We start from the raw sequence: 15,386 nt of genomic DNA, 5'->3' as shown, positions 1-15,386 counted from the left end.
TAACTATTTGAAGATATAGAATACTGTCACAATACCTGTTTACTTCCTTTTCTGCTAATCCTAATATTTGTGCCAGTTATGGATCAGTTTTGAGTGACTTATTATTCAGCTAATGGTGAGTTTTACTTTCTTGATTCTTTGCATACTTGACATTTTAAAATTAGATGTCACGTATTTTGAATTATATATTTTCATTTGAATTATATATTTTCAAGTGCTGAATATATATATATATATATATATATATATATATATATATATATATATATATATATATATATATTTGTAGTATGTGGGCCTCTCACTGTTGTGGCCTCTCCCGTTGCAGAGCACAGGCTCTGGATGTGCAAGCTCAGTGGCCATGGCTCACGGGTCTAGCTGCTCCACAGCATGTGTGATCTTCCTGGACCGGGGCACAAACCCATGTCCCATGCATTGGCAGGCGGGCTCTCAACCACTGCGCCACCAGGGAAGCCGCTGAATATTTTTGTATGTATTCTTGTGCTTTGTTCTCAGATTCATTAAGTTACTTTATAACAGTTTGATCTTTTTGGGTCTTGCTTTTAAGATCTGTTAGGAAGGACAGAATTATTTATTTCAGTGCTTTTTATACTCTACAACTTAGAAAAGACAATTATGTATAGTCTGCAGGCAAATTATGAGATTTTCTAGTCTGGCTGGTGGCAATAGGCACTATTCCTGGCTCTGTATATGCACCATAGTATTGTTCCCTCTAATTCCTTAGGATAGTTTTGTCTTGACTCAAGTAGTTTCCTCACACACATGCTGTACATTTCTAAAAACTCAATGAGGACCCTCTGAAGACCTCCAGAGTTCTCTATGATAGTTTCTTCTCTTTGATAGTTTATTCTGTGAAATCCATCTACATTTTTTTCTCCCTGAATTCTCAGTTCTGTCTCCTAAGGGATTCAAACAGCTTCTGCCTTGCTCCTGCCTCCCTGTGCTTTCACCTGGAAACTTCCTCGAGATAGTAAGTTTAGGTAATTGTAGGACTCGTCCTTGTTTATTTCACATTTCTCAGAGATCAGTATCCTTCATTACCTGATGTTCATTTCACTGAAAACTGTTGCTCATATTATATTTTGTTTATTTTTGTTTGTTTATTTTAGATAGGAGTATAAATCTAGTCTCTATTAGGCCATCTTAGCTGGAAGCAGAAGTCTCTTACTCCTAGATTTTAGCAATAATTTTTACCTCAGGGTTTATGCACTGGAGACCTTAACCCCGAAGAATTTTTTCTTCAATCCCCATTGAAACCTGATTGGCTCAGTCTTCTGAGATTCTCATCCCAAATTCTTGTCCCTTAAGGCTTTACCTCAGATTCTTTTTCACTCATTTCCCACTCCCTGCCATCTCTCTTCCATTGGCCAGTAAATAAATGTTATGCCAGTCAAAAACACACAAAAATTGCCCCATGCTACCAAACTTACAATTTGCAGATGACCGCATCTGACATAGAACTTTTCCCGTATTCTTTCTCAAAGAACCCCATTATTCTTTTCCCTAGAAGTTGGAAATTACATATTTTTTTAACAATGTGATATTTACTAGTTGTACCTCCTATTAGAATATTAGCAGGAACGCATCTGTCTTTTTTACTGCTTTATCTGCATCAGATAGCTCTAGTTCTTATCTATAAAGGAAATAAATATATATCAAAAATAAATTTTTATACAAAAGGTGTCCCATAATCAAATATTTAAGTAAATACTGTTTCATACCACATTATCTTAATAAATTATATTTTTCTCTACAATATTCTTTATCTCTTTCTTATAAGATTTTTAATATTTTGAATAGAGAAGTTCAACATGTATCAACTTTCTTCATCTACCAGAGCTTAGTAATTTAGAATAATTAAAAAAGCAAGGTGTGTCACAGTGAGAATAATACTCTGTCATTGGTATAAAATATGAGGATGAGTTGTTATACACGTTTGTTTTGGATTGTATGAATAAATACACAGCATGTCAGATAATATGGTACTTACCATCACAAATATTTCTGTCAGATAACACCAAGAATATTTTTGAACATAATTTGAGTTGTGATATTAAGAGAGAACAACTTGCACTTCTCCAGGGGACATTATCTGTGTATAAAGGAAATTATAAATCCTGTGTTACAACATCTATCCCTTAAATAATGTCATAGATTGTGAATATCTCTAGACAGACTTAAGCAAGTAGGAAAAATAAAGACAGATTTCTGGGCTGGCTTTATATGTAAAGTAACATAGGGTACTTTGAACCACAGAAGACATCATGCAAGGATTATAACATAGATGAGGGAATAAAGTTATATGGTTTAAAATGTAAAACTGATAAGTTTAAATTGATACTATAGATCATATTTTCTAATAAATATTCTCTCACCTAATCTTGCAAATTTTCTCAATTCAGAACAGCTACAAATTGATAGAGCAGTTATTGAACCTATGTCTATTTGGCTCAGAAGATGATTCAATACAACACCATTGATGCCCTCTTTAGATAACAGGCCAGCCAGCAGGTAACCCTGAGAGTGTTCTCTCTTAATTAACAGTGTTTTTTCCAATTCCTAGAATAGTCACAGAGACTGCTTTTCTAAGTCTGCTATATTCTGTTTTTTTAGTAGCTCATTCCTGGACATAAAAGTCTACATGTTTCTGACTTTGGAATTATCCAAGGTTCTAAATAATATAGTCTCTCTATTGTTTTTGTTGGTTTAGCTAAAATGGTCTTAACTTCAGAGTTAAACTGACTTGAATTCAAATCTAGCAAAATACTACCACTGTTTATTCAGGCAATTTATACGATTTTTGTGAACTTAAAACTTCCTTATATAAGAATGAAACAACAGAGTTTATCTGACAGAAATGTGCTAAAGATTACATAAGAATATACCTATATCTATCTATCTATCTAATACATGAATACATATAAATGTATAGGTATAAAATAATTAGATAAATAAAATAATATATATTAAGAATAAGCTTTTACTTGAGCATTTTAGAAATTCTGCCTGTTTTTGTCCAGACCTGGAAATTCTCTTCTCTCTATTATACTATCTTCTTTTTCAAATTATATCACCTTAAATATGATGGGCTTTGGACCCTCTAAAACTCTAAACTCTTTTTTATCCCTAGTTTGCAATTTCACTTTACCAGGTGCTACTAATTATGATGATCTTTTAACAATATTTTATAACTGTATTTCTTATTTTACAAACTAGAAAATACACTTTCTGAAAAGGAGTTCACCTCATTTTTCTCTTTTAAAAATCTCCTCAGCAGTAAAAACAATATTATTGTGCAAATTAGATTCACTGAACCAATACTGTTGTATGTCTAGTGACTGATCACTTACTCAGAGCATAAAGAAGGCTGACATATGTGTAGATGTAGAGGCAGAAAGAGACTGGATGACCATTAAGAAGCTATAAAAAAGGCTTCAGAAACTTAGATGGGCTCTCTGTTCCTTTAAAAATGCCTTCCAAAGACTTTTAGCCTATGTTCTTTCCTGGGATAATGAGCCAAGTCATGTAGGCAAGCAGGCCTTATCTCCATAAATCCTTGACTACAAATAAAAGATACATACATGGGGTTAAGGAGCAGAAAGCAATAAAAACCTTCTCCACATGAGTCTTGTGGTCACCATCATCCTTCAGCTTTCTGGAGACTCTATGGAGCTGTCTGCTAAGGCTGCTGGGAATCACTAATCCACAGCTCTCCACTGTTTGCTGAGGGGACACCACCCTGTTATTCACTGACGAGCCCATTTTAGCAATTCTTTGACAAGCAAATATTGATAAATAGGACACCCTTTTATGAAGGTGTTCCAGTTAATTGCACGCATGTGCACAAACACACAGTATATAGGCCTAACACAACTGTATCTCTACTGACATCTAACAAGATGTAGATGAATAACAACTACCTTCTGGACCTGGAGGTACCTATGGATCAGGGGCAGTAATGGTGTAAAAAATACTATTGACTATTCCTAAGTAAAGTGAGCAGTTTTTGGTTTAGTGATAGTACAATAACAACAGTGCAAAGTCAAGGAAGGTAATATCTGCTCTATTCAACAATAGACATAAGATACTAAAACAATCTTTTCATTCCCTTTTCTTTCCTATTGCTGCTCCTCTCTTCTAAGCTATTCCTCAAGTGAAATAATCATATTAAAGTCTGAAGTAAAATATTTATGAGAGAATGCAATATCATAATAATTTGTTTTAAGTGCTGGAGAGGGTGTGGAGAAAAGTGAACCCTCTTGCACTGTTGGTGGGAATGTAAATTGACACAGCCACTATGGAGGTTCCTTTAAAAACTAAAAATAGAATTACCATATGATCCAGCAATCCCACTACTGGGCATATACCCAGAGAAAACCATAATTCAAAAAGACACATGCACCTCAATGTTCATTGCAGCACTATTTACAATAGCCAGGTCATGGAAGCAACCTAAATGCCCATCAACAGACGAATGGATAAAGAAGTTGTGGTACATATATACAATGGAATATTACTCAGCCATAAAAAGGAACAAAATTGAATCATTTGTTGAGACGTGGATGGATCTAGAGACTGTCATACAGAGTGAAGTAAGTCAGAAAGAGAAAAACAAGTATCATATATTAATGCATGTATGTGGAACCTAGAAAAATGGTACAGATGAACTGGTTTACAGGGCAGAAGTTGAGACAGAGATGTAGAGAAAAAACGTATGTGAGGAAAACCACGGTGTGGTGGGGATGCTGGTGTGCTGAATTGGGCGATTGGGATTGACATGTATACACTGATGTGTATAAAATTGATGACTTATAAGAACCTGCAGTATAAAAAAACAAACAAACAAACAAAAACAATTAATACTAGACTTTCTTTGGGTTATTTGTATGGAAATATGTTAACATAAATGTTTCAGACATTACATGAAATCTCTAAAAATCTTATATGTTCTGGTATAATGTTACAAGTCATAATTCTAGTTATTACTTTAAAATGTATATCTCAGAAATAACTAAATTTCCTTGTCAATTTCATTGTTATGAATCTTCATCAAATCTTTAACCGTGGTCATTTTTAAGTCTTCTGTCACTTACACACAGTTCTGGGTGTACTCTGATGCTTTTGCAAAAATGTTCCTATAAAAGTGTTTCATCTTCAAGGAATTCATGAAAAAGACTCTGACAAGTACAGGTTTCTGGTAACTGACTATACTGCTGAACTGAATGAATAAGCATTTTCAGAACTCTAATGGAAAACTGATGAATTCATAAAAGTGCCAACAAAAGATCAAGATTAAAAAAATTAATTACATGGGACTGTGTGAACTGATGAGGATGATTATAATTTTTGTGACTTTCTGTTTGAATTTAAAAAAAAAATCCCACACTCAGAGGCAAAAAATATACAAATCAATTATCGCTGCAAAGTAAAGGAGCTGTCACAGTGGAGGATTACTAGACTGAATGTCAATATTATGGCATAGTATGAGTGTGTTTCGTGTTTGGTAATTGCAATCATTGTTGCTTTTTCTGTGGTCATACATTTACAATGCTTGATGTCAGTTTTTCTCTTGTAAAAATAAAATACAGTGTGTATGTGTGAAAAAAAATTTGGTTTTGATTTATTGAGGTATAATTTACATACAGTAAAATTCTCCCTTTTCAGGTGTACAGTTACTTAGTTTTTATAAATACATAAAGTCATGTAACTACCATTACAATCAAGATACAGCATAACCCTTCCATCTTCAGCCCCTGACAATCATTCACTTGATTTTGTCCCTATACTTTTGCCTTTTTCTTAATGCCATATAAATGTAATCATATAATATGTAGAACTTGAGGTGTGGCTTTTTCCATTTACTTAGCATTGTATTAAATTTTGTTCCCTCACTATCATGTGAAACACTTCTCAGTTAAGAAATCATCAAATTTGATTAGCAAATGTTGAAATTAAAGCCATTTTATGGCACAATTTTAATAATTCTATGTAAAGATAATTTAGAGTTAACGTTAATATCATCATTTGCTGTAGTTCACTGAGAGTGGATGGCATTTATATTTAAGGTGTATACCAGTTTCTATTTGTCACCCCTAAGTATTCTTTCCAAAGATATCTATTTAGTATAATGGCACTAAAGTGAGGCACAAGGTCATTTTCACTAGATATAAAACACACAGTAAAACCTTGCATGATACACACATCCCTGACCTCTGGATCCCATCAGAATCATCACCTCTGCAGGTCTAGATGATGATGACCTTGGATTTATCCTTAAGATAAGAGCAGTCTTGGTTGTTGAAAATTTGGAATATGGTATCATAAGATAGCACATCTGGCTTTTCATCTCTATGCATAGTCCCACAGATTCTATCCAGGCTGCCATGAGACATGAACACCAAAAATGTGCTGTCTGAGGACCTAAGTTCTGAGTGGGTAGCAAATGTCTTTAGGACTAACTACATGGTCTAAAAGAGATCCTTTAAACATCAGATAATAATGTCCACCCTTTCTAACAGTGATGCTTTGAGCAAGGGAAAGAATAAATGTAAAGTGCCTGGCACTTTGCAGTGTCTGATGTATAGAAGGAGCTCAGAAGTGGCCGTTGCTATTGCTATTTTGTTGTTGCTGCTGTTTGTATCATATTATTATATTAATGCTGGCAAATTTACATGATATAACATTTTCATTTTAACCATTCATAAGTGTAAAATTCTGTGGCATTAAATACATTCACAATGTTATATGACATCACCATTATCTATACTAACACTTTTTTATCATCTCCAAGAAAATCTCTCTACCCATTAAACAATAACTCCCACTTATCCCCTTCTCCCAAACTCTGGTAACCTCTGTTCTACTTTCTTTCCCTATGAATTTGCATATTCTAAGTACAGCATATAAGTGGAATGAAATAATAGTTGTCCTTCAGTGTCTAATTTATTTTAGTAAACATAATGTTTTTAAGGCCCATTCATCTTGTAGCATATATCAAAATTTCATTTCTTTTTATGGCTGAATAATATTCCATTTATATTTATACCATATGTTGTTTATCCATTCATTTGTTGATGAACGCTTGGATTATTTCTACCTTTATCTATTGTGAATAATGCTGCTGTGAATATTGGTGTACAAATTTATATTAAAAGTCCTGATTTCAATTCTTTTGAATATATATACCCAGAAGTGGAATAAAACTTCTTAATTTTGATGAAGTCTAGTTTATCTATACATTTTTTTTTATTGCCTGTTCTGCTGACGTGAAGTTGTTTCCAAATCCAATGTGATGAAGATTTTCTCCAATGTTTTGAGAGTTTTACAGTTTTAGCTGTTAAATTTACTTTGATTCATTTTTGAGTTAGTTTTATATATGGTATAAGGTAAGGGTCCAGCTTTATTCTTTTGCATGTGGTTTATCCAGTTTTCCCAGTACCATTTGTTGAAAGACTGTCCTTTCCACTTTGAATAGTCTTGGCACTCTTCTAGAAAATTAATTAACCATATATATGAGATTTATTTATGGTTTTTCTGTTCTGTTCCATTGATCTATATCTGTATCCTTATGTCAGTACCATATTGTTTCAATTACTATAACATTATAGTACATTTTAAAGTTGGGAAGTATGAGTCCTCCAACTTTATTCTTTTGTTTCAAGAATTGCTTTGGCTATTTGGGGCACCTTGCAATTCCATATGAATTTGAGGATTGGCTTTTCTATTTCTAAGAAAGAAAAAATGCTATTGGAATTCTGAGAGGAATTGTATTGCATCTGTAGATCACTTTGGGTAGTATTCGTATCTTAACAATATTAAGTCATGAAGATGGGCTGTGTTTCCACCTACATAGACCTTCCTTAATTTCTTTTAGCATTGTTGTATAGTTTTAAGTATACAAGTCTTCATCTCCTTGGTAGATTTATTCCTATGTATCTAATTATTTTTAGTTCTATTTTATAAGAAATTACTTTCTTGATTTTCTTTTCATATGTTCATTGCTGGTGGACAGAAACACAACTAAATTTTGTGTGTGTTGATCTTGTACACTGCAACTTTGCTGAATTTATTAGTTATAGTAGATTGTGAATTATTTAACATTTCCTATATTTAGGAGATGTCATCTGTGAATGAAGATAATTTTACCTCTTCATTTTCAGTTTGGGAGTCTTTTATTTATTTTTCTGTTTGGTAGCTCAAGCTAGAACTTCCATTACAATGTTGAATAACAGCAGTGAAAGCTGTACCCTTCTATTGTTCCTGAGCTCAGTGGGAAAGCTTCCACTATTTCATCACTGAGTATGATGTTAGTTGTGGGTTTTCTATAAACATACTTTATCATGCTGAGAAATTTCCCCTTTATTTCTAGTTTTCTGAAGAGTTTTTTTCATGGAAGGATGTTGGATTTTGTCATATGTCATTTTCTGTATCAACTGAGATTACCATGTTTTCCCCATTCATTCCTTTAATATGGTGTATTATACTGATTTATTATTTATATGTTGAAACACCCTTACTTCCCCAGGACAAATCACCACTGGTCAAGATGAATATCCTCTTAATATGCTGTTGGACTCTATTATAATGTTTTGTTAGGATTTTTACATCTATACTCACAAGGGATATTATTCTATAATTTCCTTATGATGACTTTATTTGACTTTAGTATTAGAATAATTCTGGTCTCATAAAATATGTTAGGAAGTATTCTTTCCTCTTTAATTTTTTTGAGAAGTATTGGTGTTAATTCTCCTTTAAATGTTTGGTGGAATTCACCAGTGAAGACATCTGGTCTGAGACTTATTTTTGCTGTGAGGTTTTTATTATTAATTCAATCTCCTTACTAGTATAGGTTTATTCTGAATTTCTTTATCTTCATGATTAGGTTTTATTAGGTTGTACGTTTCTAAGAATTTTTCCATTTCATCTAAATTATCCCATTTGCTGGTATACAATTGTTCATATACTCTTTTATAATACTTCTTTTATCTCTGTAAGGACAGAATTAATATCCCCACTTTCATTTCTGATTTTTTTTTTTTGTGTGTGTGTGTGTGGTATGCGGGCCTCTCATTGTTGTGGCCTTTCCCACTGTGGAGCACAGGCTCTGGACGTGCAGGCTCAGCAGCCATGGCTCACGCTCCACGGCATGTGGGATCCTCCCGGACTGGGGCACGAACCTGCGTCCCCTGCATCGGCAGGCAGACTCTCAACCACTGCGCCACCAGGGAAGCCCCAATTTCTGATTTTTTTTATTTGAATATTCATTCTTTCTTTTTCTGTCAGTTTAAAGTTTTGTCCATTTTGTTGATCTTTTCAAAGAACCAAGATTTTCCTTGATTTTCTCCTTGTCTTTTTATTCTATTCAGTTATCACACTTTTCAGTTCCAAAATTTCTTTTTGATTCCTTTTTGTAATTTCTATCTTTTTATTGATATCCTCATTTTGTACATATATGTTATTTTTGTCTTTGCCCATATCTTCCTTTAGCTTTTTTGTGCATTTTTAAAACAGTTGTTTAAAGACTTTAATCTAGTAAGTCTGGGCTTCCTCAGGGATATTTTTTTTCCATTTTTATTTTTGTTCTTTTTGAATAATTTGTGCTTCATTGTTTCTTCATGTGCCTTGTGATATTTTGTTAAAAACTGGGTATTTGAATTTTATAAAGCAATGACACTGGAAATCATATTATTCTCTTACCCCAGGGTTTTCTGTTGTTGTTATTATTATTGTTACTATTATTTATTATTAATTATTCATTATTATTGTTTTTGTTTCAGTGTATCTCTGTACCAGAGATCAGCCTGATATCTTAAGGTCTTATCCAGTATTTTTGATCCTGGGTACAAGTGGTGGCTTTTATTTTTGAACACTGAAGATATTCTCCACCTATTTCAGTCTACACTAACTTTCCCTCGTATTTTCAGTTGTTTTTGAGTGTCCAAAAATAATAAGTGTCCAAAAAATAATAACTGACTCCTTTAAGTCTCCTAGAAGCCATTTCAATCCATGTGTATTGAATATATGGTATCCAGCTTCTGCACCCACTGCTCAGCAATCCAAAGCAGGAATGCACAGTCAGAACACAAAACCCTGATATGTGGAGGACAAGGCTATTACTGCCCATTCTGGATCCAAGAAGTGGCACCATAAATGCATACCATAGGACTTGGGAGAGGGGTTAACCAATACTGCGCTCAAAGTTGAAATGGACTGAAATTAGCTGAAATTTACCAGTGAGATGTTCCCTGGAAGCTGCAAGTTTTCAAATAAGCTCCAGAGTTCCAAAATAGTAACTTCAGAATGTTTCTGTCAGGAGGAGAGATGGATTCTGGCCACTTCCTACTTCACTACCTCCCTGATGTCACTCACTTGGGCTGGTTATTTTTTACTTGCTGTCCCAAGATCCATTCTCTGCTTTTATCTTCCCTGTTTTATGACTATGGATCATACCCATTGGACTACTATTGTCAACAAATTTGAATTGTGATTGGCCAGTAGGATTCACTACCTGAGGAATGAAGGGAACTGGAGAGTAGTAGAAGACAGAAGTTAAGATATTCTACACTTCCACATACCTACATGCCCCAGTGTTAGCACAATTCTGTCAGTGGCTGTGTCCTCTATGACTGCAGTGCTTTCTGGATGAACCCCTTCCTCAGCTGTTATCACATCACCACGGTCTGGAACAAAGTGTGTGTGTGTGTGTGTATAATTCCTAAGAAAAATGAGCAGTTTTTGGTTTAATAATAATCAAATAACTACAATAATAATGACAATATTATGGCTGAAATACATACACACATGGGCACACAAATATGTATGTGTCATATATTTGTATATGTATGTATATACACTGCTCAAAGGAGGTATAGACAATTATAGACACCAGGTTTAACTTTTTAAAGTTTAAGAAAGCAAACTCCAGGAAAGTAAATGAATGACCTCAAATTACAAAACTATTTAGTCATTAGAGCTATATGGGCATGTAGGTTTATATGTACTGCACAGGGAAGGGACTCTTACCCTTGCTGTGAGATTCTTTTCCACACGCACACTGTAGCCTACATCCTCAAGCAGTCCTTTCACCTAAGTGATGTCACGATTGGACCCATTGTGCCTAGAGAGGTGGATAAACTCTGGGTTACAGATGATGAGGACTAGTCCTCCTTCTCTCATATTGGATAAGTCTGCAGAATAAAGGCAAGTTAGATGCATTGCGTTTCTTCTTACATATCCACATCATAGTCAGAGTTACACTCTAAAAGATATGACAGCTACTTGATTGTCTGTTAGCTTTTCCCAGAACTATTTCTTCATTCTTCCCTACTAATGGATAGTAGAAGGAGTTTCTGAAATGAAACAGAGGCAATGGGGAAAAGATTCTAACTCAGGGTACGACAAAAAGAGCAAAATGTCAGAGTGGTAAGCAAGAACAGACATGAGTTTTTTACTCAATGATTTTGTACAGTTTGCTAGAATATTTTCTCTCCTTGTTTCCCTCCTCTCTTCCATTTAGTCAAAGCTTATCTAATATTCAATATTCATCTCAAATTTTTTGAACATTGAAGATATTCTCCACCTATATCAGTCTACACTAACTTTCATGTCCCTTATAGGGACATTATTTTTAATAACTATATATTAAAATATACATATTTTAGCATCTACATATAATGTATTGCATCATTATTATTTCATTATTGCATAAATAATATGTTTGGAGAGTAAAATTGCTTTACAATGTTGTGTTAGTTTCTGCTGTACAATGAAGTAAGCCAGCTATATGTATACCTATATCCCCTCCCTCTTGGACCTCCCTCTCCCCACCATCCCACCCATCTAGGTCATCACAGAGCACCGAGCTGAGCTCCCTGTGCTGTACAGCAAGTTCCCACTAGCTATCTATTTTACACATGGTACTATATTTATGTCAAACCTAATATCCCAATTCATCCCACCCTCCCCCTCTATGTCCACATGTCCATTCTCTATGTCTACGTCTCTATTCCTGCCTTACAAATAGGTTCATCTGTACCATTTTCCTAGATTCCACACATATGCATGAAAATACCTACCTGTAACTGTATTTTAACTCCTATAATGCCTTAAGACAGAATTAGAAAATATAACTTTCAGAACCTCTGCATATTTCGTATCTAGGGAAACTTCCACTTCATTTTACCCTCCATTTCATTCATTGATCATCTTATCCTTCCAGCCTCTTTTTTGTGTAGTTCCAGGAATTTTTCATGAGGACAAAAGCTTAAGTTTTCCTATGAGTTTTCTGCATTCTGACTCTGTTCTTCTAGCAAGAATTTCTGCAAAAGTTTTAAAAGACGTGGCATAGAGTTGTGATATCTAGTATATTGGCTCTCTCCTTGGTCCCAATACCCTAGAAATCATCACAGAGAAGGGGACTTATTCTCTTGAAAGAAAGAAGAAAACTTTGTAAGAAAATATCTTAGCTTTTAAGAGTTATAGTTTTGTCCAACATCTTGTTAACAGAGATGAATTGTCAGGCAAGAGACAGCTCCTTTGTCAGGAAAGTATCTGATTTTGAGATCTACACACAAGATTCAGAAATGAATGCATGTGACTCTTTGGTGAAGACTAGAAGGAAATGTGTCTGATAATAATAATCTATTGATCTACCTCAATTCTTGGAATTCACTAAGAATCTCCTTTAAGTCTAGTCTCTGATTCATAAGGATTGTCTGGCTTGTCCCTGAGAATAATAGGGGAAGTGACTTTTGTTTTGCATAGGCTCCTCCCTCTCTTCTCCCAGATTAAAAAAAGATCTGGGCTCTTGCTTCAATTGAACAATGGAGGAAATGTTTTGTTTGTTTTGTTGTTGTAGCTGTTGTTTTCCTTTCCTTGCTCAATAGTGGAATAGGTGAGTGACAGGACAACATGAGGCCTACTGTGGTGTTGGTGACAGGATTGGGTAGAGGAAATGTCCTTGCTGAAGATCCAGAGCTCAGAACAAATGTCAGTCTCCTGGAGAAAGTGTGTTCATGATGATCAGGAAGCCAGGTTCCAGCTGGAGAATATTGATAATCATTTCTTCCCTGACTAGTCTTTAGCTTACTTTTGGGGGACATTGCACCCAAAAGCTCCAAATGAGCTTCCAAAGAAGGAAACAGAACTGGACAGAACAGGTCTTTTAGCTTCACTTACTATAATCCTAGAATAGAGTAATAAAACAATGAGATTAAGGTGTACTTGATGCTGAGTCACCAATAACAGGATTCCCATAGACATCTATTTTATCATTTTAGCATCATTTGATAGAAAACCCTGCTTGTTCAAGAATCACTATAGCTTAATAGTCATAAGGATGAACTTTGGAAGCAGGCTTGAATATTCTTTCTATCATCTATTAGCCAAGTCAACTTAGATTTCTTAATGTCTCTGTTCTTCAGTTTCCTCAGTTGAAAAGGGAGGACAAAAATAGCAGTTTCCTCATTAGATTTTTGTGAGTTAATATTGCTACATGAGAAATGCTTAGAGCAGTGCTTGCATATATTAAGTTTTATTTTAGTGTTAACATCATCATTATTATCTAGCTAATACAAATATAATGTGGACTCATAAAACAATGGAATCATAATTAGATATTATATACACATGTGTAGTTCATATTGAATCACAAGGAAGCAATATTCCCTACCTGACATTGCTCCTGCAGATTGAGGTGAGTTATTTAATCTAGAGTTCAGTACTGTCTTTGATTCCAGGGATTGTGAAACTGTCCTGGTGTTTTATCATAGGCTCCTTTTTTACTTTTTATCTCATTGTGATTTCATCCATTCCCATGACATTAAACTGAGAGCTCCCAACTGTATGTCTCCAATTCTTCTGATGTCTAGATTTATGTAATCCACCATCTTTTTAACATCTGCTCTTGGATACATAATAGGCATCTTAAATTTAATGCATAAAAACTTTTGATATCTTCAATAATACTAGCTGATTTTCTCTCATGTTTCTGCTTCTTAATAAATAACACTACTCTCCACTCATTTGTCCAAGTTCAAAACCTAGAGATCTTTGACTCCACTAGTTCCCTCATCCTCTACCAATTCCATCCTCCTCCAGTATCCATTTTATTAGCATATCCTGTTAACTCTACCACCAAAATGTATCCTATTTATCAGTTCTTACCTTCTCACTGCTACCCTCCTATTCCCATAACCCATAGTCTCCCATACAGATAATTGAAACAGCCTGAAAACTTAACCTCTCTATATCTATTCTTATCCTACTATTTTCCACTGTCCCAATAGTGACCAGAAAAGTCTTCTGCCTTCAGTTCAATGTCTTTCAGAACAAAGATCCTACAAAAATACCAGTGTAAATATCCTCGAGTAAAACTTAGATCATAATCATAGACATCCATCAGACAATCTCACAGTCCCTTCTCTAAGGAGAAACAAGGTGTCAGAGATTTCTCTGTCTTCACAATTAAATGTAATTGCCTTCTGAGCAATTATATTGACACTGAATGAAACACTCCAGTGGCTTCTCATCCTACTTAAAATATCCTTTTGACTCTAACATGCTATTTAAAGACCTATATCATCAAGTCCCTGGCTAAAATTTGAGTTTATTTCATTCTTGCCTAGCAACATATATAATTTTTTGTGTGTTTCTCAAACACCCCATGCCTGTTACTGCCTTGAGACCTTTGTACTTATTGTCCTCTATATTTATGGTTTCATTTCCCTAGATATTTGTAAGACTGGGTTTTATTACTTATATCACTTGTATGACCTAACTGACTACTAATCCAGGTAGTCTTTCAGTCATTTTCTGTCCTAACCTATCCCCTTATCATATTTTGTTTTTCTTTATAACTCTTTTCAACATCTGAAATGCTTCTTTTTAACTTCTAGTGGCCACTCCCTCCCCACGCCAGTCTAAAATCCATATGTTTTATTTTTAAGTTACATATGCCCAAGATGAAAAATACTGTTTGTTAGTAGTTACTAAAAGTTTTTTTGAGAAAAATGAACCTGAACCAGGTTAAGAGTTGTGAGCTTTGGCCTCAGGAAAGTGGGAAGTCCATGTGTTTTAAGTTATGGAAAGACAGTCTATTGAGTTACTTATTTTGTACCTGTTAAGCTGACTATTGACATTAATAGTTAGTATCTTTCATGAAGGAAAAGCATTTGGGTATCTCACAGTGAAGACTATGAAAAACATTTCTAAGATTTCTAATTGTAAAAAAAAGAATGTAGGGAAAAGAATAACAATTTGTTTATGCAGAAGGAGTGGCATGTCTGTCCTATTGTTTTTGAAAAACATGAGTTGTATATTTTGGTAGGGGGAGGGAATGTTGCTAAAGAAATGGCTTAAAAGCA

The 15,386-nt window shown here is 34.5% G+C and overlaps 1 pseudogene; it reads right to left on the bottom strand.

Annotated features, from left to right (window-relative positions):
* Positions 1-1,447: 1,447 nt before the first annotated feature.
* Positions 1,448-11,238, bottom strand: LOC101334145 (caspase-4-like; annotated as a pseudogene).
* Positions 11,239-15,386: the final 4,148 nt, after the last annotated feature.

Source organism: Tursiops truncatus, chromosome 8 (assembly GCF_011762595.2).
Source record: "Tursiops truncatus isolate mTurTru1 chromosome 8, mTurTru1.mat.Y, whole genome shotgun sequence".
Lineage (NCBI taxonomy): Eukaryota > Metazoa > Chordata > Mammalia > Artiodactyla > Delphinidae > Tursiops > Tursiops truncatus.
The sequence above is the reverse complement of the archived record's forward strand: the minus strand, read 5'-3'. Positions and strand labels throughout refer to the sequence as shown.